Source organism: Zea mays, chromosome 4 (genome assembly GCF_902167145.1).
Source record: "Zea mays cultivar B73 chromosome 4, Zm-B73-REFERENCE-NAM-5.0, whole genome shotgun sequence".
Taxonomy (NCBI): domain Eukaryota; kingdom Viridiplantae; phylum Streptophyta; class Magnoliopsida; order Poales; family Poaceae; genus Zea; species Zea mays.
This window is the reverse complement of record NC_050099.1, coordinates 245,703,510-245,723,368: the sequence shown is the minus strand read 5'-3', so window position 1 is coordinate 245,723,368 and position 19,859 is coordinate 245,703,510.

The following is a 19,859-nucleotide window of genomic DNA, read 5'->3' as shown; positions in this document are numbered from 1 at the left end:
TGCCGGAGAACGGTGATCTCCCTAGGCATGTGCCTCGCGTTGACATCCAACGGGAGCTAGCTGACCCACAGCTCGAGCAAATCCGTGGGGTGCAGGCCAGGCTCGACGAGGGAGCAGGAACGCTTGAGCCGATCCGCCGGGACATCGAGCAGGAATGGGCGGGCCAACCTCCGGCCGGAGAAGTGCGCCATCTACCCTAGGGTATCCAGCACCGCATCGCCGATGATGTCCGGGTGAGGCCGCCACACGCTTCCAGTGGAGTCGGCCAGAACCTGGCTACAACAGCAATGCTTCTCCGCGCGATGCCGGAGCCATCAACCACCGAGGGGCGGCGGATTCAGGGAGAGCTCAAGAATCTCCTGGAGGGCGCCGCGGTCCGACGGGCCGAAAGCTCCGCCTCCTGAAGGCAGGGGTACCCCTCGGAACATCGCGCCGCGACTTCCCGATTCATGCGGGAAGCCTCGGTCCACACCGGGCGCACGCGCGACACAGCGCCTGCGGCCCCGGGTCGCCTCGTCAATGAGCACCATCACCACGACCGTCGGGCCCACCTCGACGAGAGGGTGCGCCGAGGCTATCACCCCAGGCGTGGGGGACGCTACGACAGCGGGGAGGATCGGAGTCCCTCGCCCGAACCACCCGGTCCGCAGGCTTTCAGCAGCGCCATACGACGGGCGTCGTTCCCGACCCGGTTCCGACCCCCGACTACTATCACAAAGTACTCGGGGGAGACGAGACCGGAACTGTGGCTCGCGGACTACCGGCTGGCCTGTCAACTGGGTGGAACGGACGATGACAACCTCATCATCCGCAACCTCCCCTTGTTCCTCTCCGACACCGCTCGCGCCTGGTTGGAGCACCTGCCTCCGGGGCAGATCTCCAACTGGGACGACCTGGTCCAAGCCTTCGCCGGCAATTTCTAGGGCACGTACGTGCGCCCCGGAAACTCCTGGGACCTCCGAAGCTGCCGACAGCAGCCGGGAGAGTCTCTCCGGGACTACATCCGGCGATTCTCGAAGCAGCGCACCGAGCTGCCCAACATCACCGATTCAGATGTCATCGACACGTTCCTCGCTGGCACCACTTGCCGCGACCTGGTCAGCAAGCTGGGTCGCAAAACCCCCGCCAGGGCGAGCGAGCTGATGGACATCGCCACCAAGTTCGCCTCTGGCCAGGAGGCGGTTGAGGCTATCTTCCGGAAGGACAAGCAGCCCCAGGGCCGCCCACCGGAAGACGCCCCCGAGGCGTCAACTCAGCGTGGCGCCAAGAAGAAAGGCAAGAAGAAGTCGCAAGCGAAACGCGACGCCGCCGACGCGGACCTTGTCGCCGCCGCCGAGTACAAGAACCCTCGGAAACCCTGAGAGCACCTAGAGGGGGGGTGAATAGGTGATCCTGTAAAACTTAAACTTATAGCCACAAAAGCTTGTTAAGGGTTAGCACAATAATTGCCAAGTGGCTAGAGAGGAGATCTTGCACAATATGACAATCACAAAGAATTCAACACAGAGAAGACACAGTGATTTATCCCGTGGTTCGGCCAAGTACAAAACTTGCCTACTCCACGTTGTGGCGTCCCAACGGACGAGAGTTGCACTCAACTCCTCTCAAGTGATCCAATGATCAACTTGAATACCACAGTGTTATGCTTTTCCTTTCAATTTCCCGTTTGCGAGGAATCTCCACAACTTGGAGTCTCTCGCCCTTACACTTGAGATTCACAAAGAAATACGGAGTAAGGGAGGGAAGCAACACACACAAATCCACAGCAAAAATGCGCACACACACGGCCAAGAATCGAGCTCAAAAGACTATCTCAAAGTTCTCACTAGAACGGAGCTCGAATCACTTAGAATGACAAACGAATGCGCAAAGAATGAGTGTGGATGATCAAGAATGCTCTTAGGTTGCTTGGTTTTCTCCTCCATGCGCCTAGGGGTCCCTTTTATAGCCCCAAGGCAGCTAGGAGCCGTTGAGAACAAATCTGGAAGGCCATCTTTGCCTTCTGTCGTCGGGCGCACCGGACAGTCCGGTGCACACCGGACACTGTCCGGTGCCCGATTTCCTTCCTTAAACAGCGCAGTCGACCGTTGCAGATGCGGGAGCCATTGGCGCACCGGACATGTCCGGTGCACACCGGACAGTCCGGTGCCCCCTTCCAACCGTTGGCTCGGCCACGTGTCCCGCGCAGATCGCGCGGCCGACCGTTGGCCCGGCCGACCGTTGGCTCACCGGACAGTCCGGTGCACACCGGACAGTCCGGTGAATTTTAGCCGTACGCCGTCAGCAAATTCCCGAGAGCGACCTCTTCGGCCGAGGCAGCCTGGCGCACCGGACACTGTCCGGTGCACCACCGGACAGTCCGGTGCCCCAAACCGAAACAGCCTCTTGGCTGTACACAGCCAACTCTCTTCTTTTCTTCTTCTTCCTGTTTCTAATACTTAGACAAGTATATTAGTACACAAAACCAATGTACTAAGACTTAGAAACATACCTTTGCTCTAGATTTGCACTTTGTTCATCCATGGGCATTGATTCACATTCAAGCACTTGTGTTGACACTCAATCACCAAAATACTTAGAAATGGCCCAAGGGCACATTTCCCTTTCAATCCCCCCCTTTTTGGTGATTTATGCCAATCACAACATAAAGCAACTAGAACAAGTGCAAAATCACTTCAAATAAAACTCAAATTGATTTTGATTCAATTTTGGCATATATGGATCATCCTTTGCCACCACTTGGTTTGTTTTTGCAAATCAAACTCAAATCTCTATCTTTAAGTCAAACACACATGTTGAAGCATAAAGAGAGTCATTCCAAAAGAGATTGATCAAAGATTTCAAAAACTCCCCCTATTTCCCATAATCAACACTTCTCCCCACAAGAAGCCAACTTTTGACAAGAGAGACAATAAGAGACAATAAAAGCTATTCTACTGTTTTCAAAATCTCTCAAGTGGTAGCTGATCCATTTATCGCTTTGGCCTTTATTTTCTCCCCCTTTGGCATCAAGCACCAAAACAGGATCAATCTTGGCCTTTTAACCCCATTGCCTCACCAAAATCTTCAATAAGAATACAAAGGCAATAAGAGTCTAAAGATGAACTTGGAATAAGTTACCCTCTCATCGGAGTGCAGTGGAAGTCTTTCATGGTCCAAGTCCACTTTTTCCCTTTCAATCCTCCTTCGAGACTAAATCATCAAACTCAAGCACATGGTTAGTCTCAAAGGGTCAAGTTGTAACACATCTCCCCCTAAACATGTGCATCATTTTGCAACGGGCTTGTGAGGTCCAGGGAGTGTTTGTACAACTTGAGCACCATAATAAGCAACAAAATGCAAAAAGGAACATGATCAAAAGCATAAGTACATGTATGCTACAATTCAATCCAGGTTCCGCGAATCTAAGACATTTAGCTCACTACGCAACCTGCAAAAGGTCTTCTCATCTAGAGGCTTGGTGAAGATATCGGCTAGCTGGTTCTCGGTGCTAACATGAAACACTTCGATATCTCCCTTTTGCTGGTGGTCTCTCAAAAAGTGATGCCGGATGTCTATGTGCTTTGTGCGGCTGTGCTCAACAGGATTCTCCGTCATGCGGATAGCACTCTCATTGTCACATAGGAGTGGGACTTTGCTCAGATTGTAGCCAAAGTCCCGGAGGGTTTGCCTCATCCAAAGTAGTTGCGCGCAACACTGACCTGCGGCAACGTACTCGGCCTCAGCGGTGGATAGGGCAACGGAGGTTTGTTTCTTAGAGTTCCATGACACCAGGGACCTTCCTAAGAATTGGCACGTCCCCGATGTACTCTTCCTATCGACCTTACATCCAGCATAGTCGGAGTCTGAGTATCCAACTAAGTCAAAGGTAGACCCCTTTGGATACCAGAGCCCGAAGCAAGGCGTAGCAACCAAATATCTAAGAATTCGCTTCACCGCCACTAAGTGACACTCCTTAGGATCGGATTGAAATCTAGCACACATGCATACGCTAAGCATAATATCCGGTCTACTAGCACATAAGTAAAGCAAAGAACCTATCATTGACCGGTATGCTTTTTGATCAACGGACTTACCTCCTTTGTTGAGGTCGGTGTGTCCGTCGGTCCCCATCGGAGTCTTTGCGGGCTTGGCATCCTTCATCCCAAACCGCTTTAGCAGATCTTGCGTGTACTTTGTTTGGGAGATGAAGGTGCCGTCCTTGAGTTGCTTCACTTGGAACCCAAGGAAGTAGTTCAACTCGCCCATCATCGACATCTCGAATTTCTGCGTCATCACCCTGCTAAACTCTTCACAAGACTTTTGGTTAGTAGAACCAAATATTATGTCATCGACATAAATTTGGCACACAAATAAATCACCATCACATGTCTTAGTAAAAAGAGTTGGATCGGCTTTCCCAACCTTGAAAGCATTAGCAATTAAAAAGTCTCTAAGGCATTCATACCATGCTCTTGGGGCTTGCTTAAGTCCATAGAGCGCCTTAGAGAGCTTACACACGTGGTCGGGGTACCGTTCATCCTCGAAGCCAGGGGTTGCTCCACGTACACCTCCTCCTTGATTGGCCCGTTGAGGAAAGCGCTCTTCACATCCATTTGGTACAACCTGAAAGAATGGTGAGCGGCATATGCTAGCAAGATACGAATTGATTCTAGCCTAGCCACAGGAGCAAACGTCTCCTTAAAGTCCAAACCTACGACTTGGGCATAACCTTTTGCCACAAGTCGAGCCTTGTTCCTCGTCACCACCCCGTGCTCGTCCTGTTTGTTGCGGAACACCCACTTGGTTCCCACAACATTTTGCTTCGGACGAGGCACCAGTGTCCAAACTTCATTGCGCTTGAAGTTGTTGAGCTCCTCCTGCATGGCCAACACCCAGTCCGGATCTAGCAAGGCCTCCTCTACCCTGAAAGGCTCAATAGAAGAGACAAAGGAGTAATGCTCACAAAAATTAACTAATCGAGATCGAGTAGTTACTCCCTTGCTAATGTCACCCAGAATTTGGTCGACGGGATGATCCCTTTGAATCATCGCCCTAACTTGGGTTGGAGGTGCCGGTTGCGCTTCTTCCTCCATTACTTGATCATCTTGTGCTCCCCCTTGTTCTAGCGCCTCCACTTGAGGTACCTGTACGTCATCTTCAGTTGGGGGATGCACCATAGTTGAGGAAGAGGGTTGATCTTGTTGTTCCTGTGGCCGCACTTCTCCAATCGCCATGGTTCGTATAGCGGCCGTTGGAACATCTTCTTAATCTACATCATCACAATCAACAACTTGCTCTCTTGGAGAGCCATTAGTCTCATCAAATACAACGTCGCTAGAGACTTCAACCAAACCCGATGATTTGTTGAAGACTCTATACGCCTTTGTATTTGAGTCATAACCTAACAAAAACCCTTCTACAGCTTTGGGAGCAAATTTAGAATTTCTACCCTTCTTCACTAGAATGTAGCATTTGCTCCCAAATACACGAAAGTACGATACATTGGGTTTGTTACCGGTTAGAAGCTCATATGACGTCTTCTTGAGGAGGCGGTGAAGGTAGACCCTGTTGATGGCGTGGCAAGCCGTGTTCACGGCTTCCGACCAAAAACGCTCGGGGGTCTTGAATTCTCCAAGCATAGTCCTCGCCATGTCGATTAGCGTCATGTTCTTCCTCTCTGCCACACCATTTTGCTGTGGTGTGTAGGGAGCGGAGAACTCATGCTTGATCCCTTCCTCCTCAAGGAACTCCTCCACTTGAAGGTTCTTGAACTCGGACCCGTTGTCGCTTCTTATCTTCTTCACCTTGAGCTCAAACTCATTTTGAGCTCTCCTGAGGAAGCGCTTGAGGGTCCCTTGGGTTTCAGACTTATCCTGCAAAAAGAACACCCAAGTGAAGCGGGAAAAGTCATCAACAATAACTAAACCATACTTACTCCCTCCTATGCTCAGATAGGCGACGGGTCCGAAGAGGTCCATATGCAGCAGCTCCAGGGGTCTTGAAGTGGTCATCACATTCTTGCTGTGATGTGCTCCTCCCACTTGTTTACCTGCTTGACAAGCTGCACAAGGTCTATCTTTTTCGAATTGTACGTTAGTCAACCCTATCACGTGTTCTCCCTTTAGAAGCTTGTGAAGGTTCTTCATCCCCACATGTGCTAAGCGGCGATGCCACAGCCAGCCCATGCTAGTCTTAGCTATTAAGCATGCATCTAGACCGGCCTCTTCTTTTGCAAAATCAACTAAATAAAGTTTGCCGTCTAATACACCCTTAAAAGCTAATGAACCATCGCTTCTTCTAAAGACAGACACATCTATATTTGTAAATAGACAGTTATATCCCATATGACATAATTGACTAACAGATAGCAAATTATATCCAAGACTCTCTACTAAAAATACATTAGAGATAGAATGCTCATTAGAAATTGCAATTTTACCTAACCCTTTTACCTTGCCTTGATTCCCATCACCGAATATAATTGAATCTTGGGAATCCTTATTCTTGACGTAGGAAGTGAACATCTTCTTCTCCCCCGTCATATGGTTTGTGCATCCGCTGTCGATAATCCAGCTTGAACCCCCGGATGCATAAACCTGCAAGGCAAATTTAGGCTTGGGACTTAGGTACCCAACTCTTGTTGGGTCCTACAAGGTTAGTGCAAATTTCCTTAGGGACCCAAATGCAAGTTTTGTCTCCCTTGCATTTTGCCCCTAACTTCCTAGCAACTATTTTCCTACCCTTTCTACAAATAGCAAAGGAAGCATTTAGGGCATGATAAGTTGTAGAAGGTCCATGAACTTTCCTATGAGCAACATTTCTCCTAGGCATATTGTGAATAACATTTCTTCTACAAACCTTTCTATTATGCACAACATGAGAACTAGAGGCAGTCATAGCATAAGAATCATAAGCATGTGAATCAAAGGCATCATAACTTCTAAAAGCATTTCTAGAATCTTTCCTATCATGATACAAAAAGGCATGGTTCTTTTTAGCACTAGTAGCCATAGGGGCCTTCCCTTTCTCCTTAGCGGGAATGGGAGCCTTATGGCTTGTTAAGTTCTTGGCTTCCCTTTTGTAGCCAAGTCCGTCCTTAATTGAGGGATGTCTACCAATCGTATAGGCATCCCTTGCAAATTTCAATTTATCAAATTCGCTTTTGCTAGTCTTAAGTTGGGCATTAAGACTAGACACTTCATCATTCAATTTAGAAATTGAAGCTAGATGTTCACTACACGCATCAATGTCAAAATCTTTACACCTAGTGCAAATCACAACATGTTCTACACAAGATGTTGATTTACTAGATTTTTCTAGCTTAGCATTTAAATCATCATTAATACTCTTTAAAGTAGCAATGTTTTCATGACAAGAAGATAATTCACTAGAAAGAACTTCATTTCTTTTAACTTCTAACGCATAGGATTTTTGTGCCTCTACAAACTTATCATGCTCATCATACAACAAATCCTCTTGCTTTTCTAAAAGCCTATCCTTTTCATTCAAGACATCAATCAATTCATTGATTTTATCAATTTTATTTCTATCCAGTCCCTTGAACAAACTAGAATAATCTATTTCATCATCACTAGACTCATCGTCACTAGAAGAATCATAAGTGACATCATTACGAGTGATTACCTTCTTCTCTCTTGCCATGAGGCAAGTGTGACGCTCGTTTGGGAAGAGGGAAGACTTGTTGAAGGCGGTGGCGGCGAGTCCTTCATTGTCGGAGTCGGAAGAGGAGCAGTCCGAATCCCACTCCTTGCCTAGATGCGCCTCGCCCTTTGCCTTCTTATAGTTCTTCTTCTTTTCCCTCTTGTTCCCTTGATCCTGATCACTATCATTGTCGGGACAGTTAGCAATAAAATGACCAAGCTTACCACATTTGAAGCATGATCGCTTTCCCTTGGTCTTAGCCTTGCTTGGCTGACCCTTTCGACCTTTTAGCGTCGTCTTGAATCTTTTAATGATGAGGGCCATCTCTTCATCATTAAGACCGACAGCCTCAATTTGTGCCACCTTGCTGGGTAGCACCTCCTTGCTCCTCGTTGCCTTGAGAGCAATGGGTTGAGGCTCGTTGATCAGACCATTCAAGGCGTCGTCGACGTATCTTGCCTCCTTGATCATCATCCGTCCGCTTACGAATTTCCCGAGTACCTCCTCGGGCGTCATCTTTGTGTACCTGGGATTCTCACGAATATTGTTCACGAGATGAGGATCAAGAACAGTAAATGACCTTAGCATTAGGCGGACGACGTCGTGATCCGTCCATCGCGTGCTTCCGTAGCTCCTTATTTTGTTGATAAGGATCTTGAGCCGGTTGTATGTTTGCGTCGGCTCCTCGCCCCTTATCATCGCGAATCGTCCGAGCTCGCCCTCCACCAACTCCATCTTGGTGAGTAAGGTGACATCATTCCCCTCATGAGAGATCTTGAGGGTGTCCCAAATCTGCTTGGCATTGTCCAAGCCGCTCACCTTGTGATACTCGTCCCTGCACAAAGAGGCTAGCAACACAGTAGTAGCTTGTGCATTTTTATGGATCTGTTCATTAATAAATGAAGGACTATCCGAGCTATCAAATTTCATTCCACTTTCCACAATCTCCCAAATGCTTGGATGGAGAGAAAATAGGTGTGTACGCATTTTGTGACTCCAAAATCCGTAGTCCTCTCCATCAAAGTGAGGGGGCTTGCCAAGTGGAATGGGGAGCAAATGAGCATTTGAGCTGTGCGGAATGCGCGAATAATCAAAAGAAAAGTTTGAGTTAACCGTCTTTTGTTTGTCGTAGTCGTCGTCCTTGTGGGAAGAAGTAGACTCGTCGCTGTCGTAGTAGACGATCTCCTTGATACGTCGTGTCTTCTTCTTCTTCCCATCTTTACGTCTGTGGCCTGAGCCAGAGTCGTTGGATTTGTCATCTTTTGGCTCGTTGACGAAGAACTCCTTTTCCTTGTTGTTGATCACGATTCCCTTCCCCTTAGGATCCATCTCTTCGGGCGGTTAGTCCCTTCCTTGAAGAGAACGGCTTTGATACCAATTGAGAGCACCTAGAGGGGGGGGTGAATAGGTGATCCTGTAAAACTTAAACTTATAGCCACAAAAGCTTGTTAAGGGTTAGCACAATAATTGCCAAGTGGCTAAAGAGGAGATCTTGCACAATATGACAATCACAAAGAATTCAACACAGAGAAGACACAGTGATTTATCCCGTGGTTCGGCCAAGTACAAAACTTGCCTACTCCACGTTGTGGCGTCCCAACGGACGAGAGTTGCACTCAACTCCTCTCAAGTGATCCAATGATCAACTTGAATACCACAGTGTTATGCTTTTCCTTTCAATTTCCCGTTTGCGAGGAATCTCCACAACTTGGAGTCTCTCGCCCTTACACTTGAGATTCACAAAGAAATACGGAGTAAGGGAGGGAAGCAACACACACAAATCCACAGCAAAAATGCGCACACACACGGCCAAGAATCGAGCTCAAAAGACTATCTCAAAGTTCTCACTAGAACGGAGCTCGAATCACTTAGAATGACAAACGAATGCGCAAAGAATGAGAGTGGATGATCAAGAATGCTCTTAGGTTGCTTGGTTTTCTCCTCCATGCGCCTAGGGGTCCCTTTTATAGCCCCAAGGCAGCTAGGAGCCGTTGAGAACAAATCTGGAAGGCCATCTTTGCCTTCTGTCGTCGGGCGCACCGGACAGTCCGGTGCACACCGGACACTGTCCGGTGCCCGATTTCCTTCCTTAAACAACGCAGTCGACCGTTGCAGATGCGGGAGCCGTTGGCGCACCGGACATGTCCGGTGCACACCGGACAGTCCGGTGCCCCCTTCCGACCGTTGGCTCGGCCACGTGTCCCGCGCAGATCGCGCGGCCGACCGTTGGCCCGGCCGACCGTTGGCTCACTGGACAGTCCGGTGCTCACCGGACAGTCCGGTGCACACCGGACAGTCCGGTGAATTTTAGCCGTACGCCGTTAGCAAATTCCCGAGAGCGACCTCTTCGGCCGAGGCAGCCTGGCGCACCGGACACTGTCCGGTGCACCACCGGACAGTCCGGTGCCCCAAACCGAAACAGCCTCTTGGCTGTACACAGCCAACTCTCTTCTTTTCTTCTTCTTCCTGTTTCTAATACTTAGACAAGTATATTAGTACACAAAACCAATGTACTAAGACTTAGAAACATACCTTTGCTCTAGATTTGCACTTTGTTCATCCATGGGCATTGATTCACATTCAAGCACTTGTGTTGACACTCAATCACCAAAATACTTAGAAATGGCCCAAGGGCACATTTCCCTTTCAAACCCCCCGGAGGTGCCAACCTCTTCGACAAGATGCTCAAGGAGCCGTGCCCCTATCATCAGGGGCCCGTCAAGCATACCCTTGAGGAGTGCGCCATGCTTCGGCGCCACTTCCACAGGGTCGGGCCACCCGTGGAGGGTGGCAGGGCTCACGACGATGACAAGAAGGAGGATCACCAGGCAGGAGAGTTCCCCGAGGTCCGCGACTGCTTCATGATCTACGGTGGGCAAGCGGCAAACGCCTCGGCTCGGCACCGCAAGCAAGAGCGTCGGGAGGTCTGTTCGGTGAAGGTGGCGGCGCCAGTCTACCTAGACTGGTCCGACAAGCCCATCACCTTCGACCAAGCCGACCACCCCGACCACGTGCCAAGCCTGGGGAAATACCCGCTCGTTGCCGACCCCATCATCGGCAACGTCAGGCTCACCAAGGTCCTCATGGACGGAGGCAGCAGCCTCAACATCATCTACGCCGAGACCCTCGGGCTCCTGCGTGTTGATCTATCCTCGGTCCGGGCAGGCGCTACGCCTTTCCACGTGATCATCCCCGGGAAGCGCGTCCAGCCCCTCGGACAACTCGACCTTCCTGTCTGCTTCGGAACACCCTCCAACTTCCGAAGGGAGACCCTCACGTTCGAGGTGGTCGGGTTCCGAGGAACCTACCACGCAGTACTAGGGAGGCCATGCTACGCGAAGTTCATGGTCGTCCCCAACTACACCTACCTTAAGCACAAGATGCTGGGCCCCAACGGGGTCATCACCGTTGGCCCCACGTACAAACACGTGTTCGAATGCGACGTGGAGTGCGTGGAGTACGCCGAGGCCCTCGCCGAATCCGAGGCCCTCATCGCCGACCTGGAGAGCCTCTCTAAGGAGGTGCTAGACGTGAAGCGCCACGCCGGCAACTTCGAGCCAGCGGAGATGGTTAAGTCCGTCCCCCTCGACCCCAGCAGCGACGCCTCCAAGCAGATCCGGATCGGCTCCGAGCTTGATCCCAAATAGGAAGCAGTGCTCGTCGACTTTCTCCGCGCAAACGCCGACGTTTTCGCGTGGAGTCCCTCGGACATGCCCGGCATACCGAGGGATGTCGCCGAGCACTCGCTGGATATCCGAGCTGGAGCCCGACCTGTGAAGCAGCCTCTGCGTCGATTCGACGAAGAAAAGCGCAGAGCCATAGGCGAGGAGATCCACAAGCTGATGGCGGCAGGGTTCATCAAAGAGGTATTCCATCCCGAATGGCTTGCCAACCCTGTGCTTGTGAGAAAGAAAGGAGGGAAATGGCGGATGTGTGTAGACTACACTGGTCTAAACAAAGCATGTCCGAAGGTTCCCTACCCTCTGCCTCGCATCGATCAAATCGTGGATTCCACTGCTGGGTGCGAAACCCTGTCTTTCCTCGATGTCTACTCAGGGTATCACCAAATCAGGATGAAGGAGTCCGACCAGCTCGCGACTTCTTTCATCACACCCTTCGGCATGTACTGCTATGTCACCATGTCGTTCGGCTTGAGGAATGCGGGCGCGACGTACCAGCGGTGCATGAACCATGTGTTCGGCGAACACATTGGCCGGACGGTCGAGGCCTACGTCGATGACATCGTAGTCAAGACGAGGAAAGCCTCCGACCTCCTTTTTGACCTTGAAGTGACATTCCGATGTCTCAAGGCGAAAGGCGTGAAGCTTAATCCCGAGAAGTGTGTCTTTGGGGTTCCCCGAGGCATGCTCTTGGGGTTCATCGTCTCTGAGCGGGGCATCGAAGCCAACCCGGAGAAGATCGCGGCCATCACCAGCATGGGGCCCATCAAGGACTTGAAGGGCGTATAGAGAGTCACGGGATGTCTTGCGGCTCTGAGCCGCTTCATCTCACGCCTCGGCGAAAGAGGCCTGCCTCTGTACCGCCTCTTAAGGAAGGCCGAGTGCTTCACTTGGACCCCTGAGGCCGAGGAAGCCCTCGAGAACCTGAAGGCGCTCCTCACGAATGCGCCCATCTTGGTGCCCCCCGCTGCCGGAGAAGCCCTCTTGATCTACGTCGCCGCGACCACTCAGGTGGTTAGCGCCGCGATCATGGTTGAGAGACGAGAAGAAGGGCATGCATTGCCCGTCCAGAGGCCAGTCTACTTCATCAGCGAGGTACTGCCCGAGACCAAGATCCGCTACCCACAAGTTCAGAAGCTGCTGTACGCAGTGATCCTGACGCGGCGGAAGTTGCGACACTACTTCGAGTCTCATCCGGTAACTGTGGTGTCATCCTTCCCCCTGGGGGAGATCATCCAGTGCCGAGAGGCCTCGGGTAGAATCGCAAAGTGGGCGGTGGAAATTATGGGCGAAACGATCTCGTTCGCCCCTCGGAAGGCCATCAAGTCCCAGGTCTTGGCGGACTTCGTGGCTGAGTGGGTCGACACCCAGCTCCCAACAGTTCCGATTCAACCGAAACTCTGGACCATGTTCTTCGACGGGTCGCTGATGAAGACAGGAGCCGGCGCAGGCCTACTCTTCATCTCGCCCCTCGAGAAGCACCTACGCTACGTGCTACGCCTCCACTTCCCAGCGTCCAACAATGTGGCTGAGTACGAGGCTCTGGTCAACGGGTTGCGCATCGCCATCGAGCTAGGGGTCCGACGCCTCGACGCTCGCGGTGACTCGCAACTCGTCATCGACCAAGTCATGAAGAACTCCCACTACCGCGACCCGAAGATGGAAGCCTACTGCGATGAGGTTCGGCGCCTGGAAGACAAGTTCTACGGGCTTGAGCTCAACCACATCGCCCGACGCTACAACGAGACTGCGGACGAGCTGGCTAAAATAGCCTCGGGGCGAACAACGGTTCCCCCGGACGTCTTCTCCCGAGACCTGCATCAACCCTCCGTCAAGATCGACGACGCGTCTGAGCCCGAGGCACCCTCGGCCCAGCCCGAGGTACCCTCGGCTCAGTCCGAGGCACCGTCGGCTCAACCCGAGGCACCCTCGGTTCAGCCCGAGGTACCCTCGGCCCCTGAGGGTGAGGCACTGTGCGTCGAGGAGGAGCGAAGCGGGGTCACGCCTAATCGAAACTGGCAGACCCCGTACCTGCAATATCTCCACCGAGGAGAGCTACCCCTCGACCGAGCCGAAGCTCGGCGGTTGGTGCGGCGCGCCAAGTCGTTTGTCTTGGTGGGGGACGGGAAAGAGCTCTACCCCGCAGCCCCTCAGGCATCCTCCAGCGATGCATTTCCATCGCCGAAGGCCAGGAGCTCCTACAAGAGATACACTCCTGTAGAATTGTCCGCACCTGCGAAGGGTGTCAGTTCTACGCGAGGCAGACCCACCTGCCTGCTCAGGCTCTACAGACGATACCCATCACCTGGCCTTTTGCTGTGTGGGGTCTGGACCTCGTCGGCCCCTTGCAGAAGGCACCTGGGGTCTACACGCACCTGTTGGTCGCCATCGACAAATTCTCCAAGTGGATCGAGGTCCGACCCCTAAACAGCACCAGGTCCGAACAGGCGGTGGCGTTCTTCACCAACATCATCCATCGCTTTGGAGTCCCGAACTCCATCATCACCGACAACGGCACCCAGTTCACCGGCAGAAAGTTCCTGGACTTCTGCGAGGATCACCACATCCGGGTGGACTGGGCCGCCGTGGCTCACCCCATGACGAATGGGCAAGTAGAGCGTGCCAACTGCATGATTCTACAAGGACTCAAGTCTCGGATCTACAACGACCTCAACAAGTTCGGCAAGCGATGGATGAAGGAACTCCCCTCGGTGGTCTGGAGTCTAAGGACAACGCCGAGCCGAGCCACGGGCTTCACGCCGTTCTTTCTAGTCTATGGGGCCGAGGCCATCTTGCCCACAGACTTAGAATACGGTTCCCCGAGGACGAGGGCCTACGCCGACCAAAGCAACCAAGCTAGTCGAGAAGACTCGCTGGACCAACTGGAAGAGGCTCGGGACATGGCCTTACTACACTCGGCGCGGTACCAGCAGTCCCTGCGACGCTACCACGCCCGAGGGGTCCGGTCCCGAGACCTCCAGGTGGGCGACCTGGTGCTTCAGCTGCGATAGGACGCCCGAGGGCGGCACAAGCTCACGCCTCCCTGGGAAGGGCCGTTCGTCATCGCCAAAGTTCTGAAGCCCGAAACGTACAAGCTGGCCAACAGTCAAGGCGAGGTCTACGGCAACGCTTGGAACATCCAACAACTACGTCGCTTCTACCCTTAAGATGCTTTCAAGTTGTTCATATACCTCGCTCCCACGCAAAGTTTAGTCATCAAGGAAGGGTCAGCCTTGCCTCGGCAAAGCCCGACCCTCCCTCGGGGGCTAAAAGGGGGGAACCCCCTCTACGTTGAAATTTTCCTCGAAAAAAGACCCTTTCTGCCAGAATGTCTTTGGTGCTTTTCGACTACTTCGAAAGTGGATCCTGAAAACGATGGAGTACACGTAAGCAGCCAAGGCTGACTGAGCCGAGGGACTCCTACGCCTCCGGGATACGGATACCTCACTCATCACCTTCTGCGATAAGTAACTCGCGTTCGGATAAGTGATTCCGCGGACCAAACAAGTCTTCACGCTCGAAAGCTCCCCTGCCGAAGTGATTCTTCGGGCCTTCTCGACTGTGTCGGTGACAGAACCCTATGGATGGGCAAGAGTGCGCGTAAGCGGCAAGGCCGACCGAGCCAAGGGATTCCTACGCCTCCGGGATACGGATACCTCACTCATCACCTTCCGTGAAAAGCAACTCTCGCTCGCACAGACAATTCTGTTACCGACGAAAAAGTCCAAATACTCGAAACAAGAGGAAAAGAAGCGCACCTTTACAACACGACGATGGTGTGTTTGGGCCTCGGCGGCCGCAGAAAACACACGCTACAAGATAATCCGATCCTGCAGGCTCGGATCTCGATAGTTGAAGGGAGCAGCAGCACCCTCGGCGTCGACTACACCTTCGGCGAGGTCCAACCTAGCCTCGGACGGCGACGCGGTCCGAGGATCTCCACCCTGAAGGACGACTTCATCATCACGCCCGGGCCATCGCCGCCAGGGTCTCCTCCAAGGATCCGGCTCGAACAGGCGGCTCGGCTGGTCACCCCGAGGCCTCGGTCAGCTGTCCCTCGAAGACATCAGCCCGGCCCGAGGCCTCGGCAGATCAACTCCAGCGTCGGTCCCGCTAACGGACGACCCGGCCAGGCTCCGGCCGACCAAGTCTTCTTTTCGAGCCAACTCTGCCTCTATCCGTGCTGACACCGCTACTCCTGGCTTCGGCTCATCGAAGAGCGGCAGAGGGGTTCCTTTAACTAAGCAAGAGAAGCCTCGGACAGCAAGGGCGACCGAGCCGAGGGATTCCTATGCCTCCGGGATACGGATACCTCACTCATCACCTTTCGTGAAAAGCAACTGCACCGCCACTCGCACCACTGCCACGCCTCCTCGACTGCGGAACCAATACCGCGACTCGAGGCAACCCTGCGTACGACCCAGTAGTGCCAGCCAGGCGCGACGGTCAATACGACCATAAATGGGCCGGCAGTAATGGCGGTGGCAGGCAGGCGGGAGCAGCGGTCGCGTCGTCAGCCAAGCTTACGTCCCATCCTAGGGAAGTGAAAGAACCCTCTCTCATGACGTGAAGACGGCGCGCCCGTGTTCCGTTCCTCGAACGGCTCGCGCACGCGCAACGGCCGCCCCGCGAACCGCTCGCCCCGTCGCATTAACTCCGCGGCGGGAAAGGCGGCGCCTCTGGCAGGGGAAGCGAGCGACGCTTCGCCATAATGACCGCGTCAAAAGAGGTACGCCACGTCATTCGATTTCGTATCCTTTTCCTTTTTCCTCTTTCTCTCTCTTACAACAGGGACCGGGAAAGGGGGATACCCCGAAAAGGATCCTTCTCCTTGAAGGAAACAGGCTCCGAGCCTCCCTACTGATCAGAGGTTCAAAGGCTGGCCCCTCGGAGGGGTTCAACAGCCGCCTCAAAGCGCGTGGGTTCTGCGCCCACTACTGGTCAGAGGTTCGAAGGCCGGCCCCTCGAAAGGGTTCAACGGCCGCCTCAGGCTACTCGGGCTCCGCGCCCACTACTGATCAGGGGTTCGTAGGCTGGCCCTCGAAGGGTTCACAGCCGCCTCAGACACAGAGCGAGGGATGACCATGGATACGTTCGATACATAACCAAGGCTCGAGCTACGCTCCCGAGGTACCCTAGGACATTTCCGAGACCAGCGGGAACGATCTTGTAACGGAATCCCATCAGAGGGAGGCATCGAGCCCTCGGACCCCGTCGACAGGGGACCGGGTCCGGCAGATCACCCGCAGGTACTTTTGAGCGCGCCTCCGGGCCTCTAGCCGACCCCTAACAAATGGGGCACGGGCGTCCACTCGGATTACCCGCCAGCAGCTCACCGGAGACACCATGTTCGGCGCCCTCCGAGGGCAACATGGCGCTTCCCCCCCATCCTTGCGGAAAGGCGACGCAGGGGCGTATGTTAAAAAGTCGAGTCTGTCCTTGACCGTCCTCTCGCCCTGTGCGGAGGCTCGGGGGCTGCTCTCGCAAACCCGGCTCCGGCCAAACCGTTGACAGCGTCAACATACCAGCCCGAGAACTTGGGACCCGACCGTGCACCCGGGCTACGGCCAGCTCGCATGAGGGAACGACCAGACCAGCCGAAGCATTGCACGAGGCATTAAGACCTCGGAGGAGTCAAACTACTCCTCCGAGGCCTCGGGGGCTACACCCGGCGGGTGCGCTCGCGCGCACCCACCGGAACAAAACGCAACCGAGAAAGGCTGGTCCCCTTGCAAAAAGTGCGACAAAAGCCTCCAAGCGAGTGTTAACACTCCCTTCGAGGCTCGGGGGCTACTGTCGGGGACCATAATTAGGGGTACCCTCAAGACTCCTAATTCTCAGCTGGTAACCCCCATCAACACAAAGCTGCAAAGGCCTGATGGGTGCGACTAAGTCAGGGATTGGTCCATTCGAGGGACTCGATCACTTCTCGCCCGAGCCTAGCCTCGGGCAAGGGCAGCCGACCCCGGAGGATCTCCGTCTCGCCCGAGGCCCCCCTCCAGCGACGAACATACTTCCGGCTCGCCCGAGGCCCAGTCTTCGCCAAGAAGCAACTCTGGCCAAATCGCCACGCTAGCCGACCAAATCGCAGGGGCATTTAATGCAAAGGTGGCCTGACACCTTTATCCTGACGCACGCCCTCCAGTCGACAGAGCCGAAGTGACCGCAGTCACTTCGCCGCTCCACTGACCGGCCTGACAGAAGGACAGCGCCGCCTACGCCGCTCCGACTGCTGTGCCACTCGACAGAGTGAGGCTGACCGGCAGTCAGGCCCGGCCTCAGGCACCATAGGAAACTCCACTTCGCCCGACCCAGGGCTCGGACTCGGGCTCAACACCGGAAGACGGCGAACTCCGCTCCGCCCGACCCAGGGCTCAGACTCGGGCTCAGCCCCGGAAGACGACGAACTCCGCTCCGCCCGACCCAGGGCTCGGACTCGGGCTCAGCCTCGGAAGACGGCGAACTCCGCTCCGCCCGACCCAGGGCTTGGACTCGGGCTCAGCCTCGAAAGACGACGAACTCCGCTCCGCTCGGGCTCAGCCCCGGAAGACGACGAACTCCACTTCGCCCGACCCCAGGGCTCGGACTCAGCCCTGGCCTCCGCCGACGGTCTCCGCCTCGCCCGACCCAGGGGCTCGGACTCGACCTCGGCCTCGGAAGACAGACTCGAACTCGATCTCGGAGAAGCCTCCACATCGCCCAACCTAAGGCACGGACCGACCACGTCAATAGGAGGCGCCATCATTACCCTACCCCAAGCTGACTCAGGCTATGGGGAACAAGACCGGCGTCCCATCTGGCTTGCTCCGCCAGACAAGTAATGATGGCGCCCCGCACGCTCTATGACGTCAGCGGCTCCTAGCCCCCTTACGGAAGCAAGAGGACGTCAACAAGGACTCGACAGCCCCGACAGCTATCCTTCCACCAGGCTCCAGCGCTCCTCCGACGGCCACAACACCACACGAACCGGGTGCCAAAACCTCTCTGGCTGCCACGATGGCATGTACTTAGGGCGCTAGCTCTCCTTCGCTAGACACGTTAGCACTCTGCTACACCCCCCCATTGTACACCTGGATCCTCTCCTTACGCCTATAAAAGGAAGGACCAGAGCCCTCTTACAGAGGGTTGGCCGCGCGGAGAAGAGGACGGGACAGGCGCTCGCGTGAGGCTGCTCGCTCCCCTCCCGCGTGGACGCTTGTAACCCCCTACTACAAGCGCACCCAACCCGGGCGCGGGACAAACACGAAGGTCGCGGGATTACCACCTCTCTCTCTCTCGCTCTGGCTGCCTTTTTCCCCCCTTCGCGCTCCGTCTCGCGCCGACCCATCTGGGCTGGGGCACGCGGCGACATCTTCACTCGTCGGCCCAGGGACCCCCCGGTCTCGAAACGCCGACAATATGGTTGTTGGAAGTGTGCTGTCGCATGGCGCACCTGAGAGCACCTTGAGGGGGGTGAATAGGTGATCCTGTGAAACTTGAAAACTTAAGCCACAAAACTTGGTGAATCGTTAGCACAATAATTGCCAAGTGGCTAGATAGGAATCCTCAACAAAATACAATAACCAACAAAGATCAATCACAGAGATGACACGGTGGTTATCCCGTGGTTCGGCCAAGACCAACGCTTGCCTACTCCACGTTGTGGCGTCCCAACGGACGAGGGTTGCAATCAACCCCTCTCAAGCGGTCCAAAGACCCACTTGAATACCATGGTGTTTTGCTTTGCTTATCTTTATCCCACTTGCGAGGAATCTCCACAAATTGGCGTCTCTCGCCCTTACACTTAAAGTTCACAAAGAAGCACGGAGTAAGGGAGGGAAGCAACACACACAAATCCACAGCAAAATGCGCACACACACGGCCAAGAATCGAGCTCAAAAGACTATCTCAAAGTTCTCACTAGAACGGAGCTCGAATCACTGAGAATGACAAACGAATGCGCAAAGACTAAGTGTGGATGATCAAGAATGCTCTAAGGTTGCTTGGTCTCCTCCTCCATGCGCCTAGGGGTCCCTTTTATAGCCCCAAGGCAGCTAGGAGCCGTTGAGAGAAAATCTGGAAAGCCATTCTTGCCTTCTGTCATCGGGGGCACCGGACAGTCCGGTGCACACCGGACAGTCCGGTGCCCGATTTCCTTCCTTAAATAGCGAAGTCGACCGTTGCGGATTTGGGAGCCGTTGGTGCACTGGACATGTCCGGTGCACACCGGACAGTCCGGTGCCATCTTCTAGCCGTTGGCTCAGCCACGTGTCTCGCGCAGATTGCGCGCCCGACCGTTGGCCCGGCCGACCGTTGGCTCACCGGACAGTCCGGTGAATTTTAGCCGTATGTCGCCGGTGAATTCCCGAGAGCGGCCACTTCGCCCGAGCCAGCCTGGCGCACCGGACACTGTCCGGTGCACCACCGGACAGTCCGGTGTGCCAGACAGAGCTGAGTCTTGGCTGTACACAGCCAAGCCTTTTTCACCTCTTTTCTTTTCTTCTTCTTTCTGTTTCTAACACTTAGACAAGTATATTAGTACACAAAACCAATGTA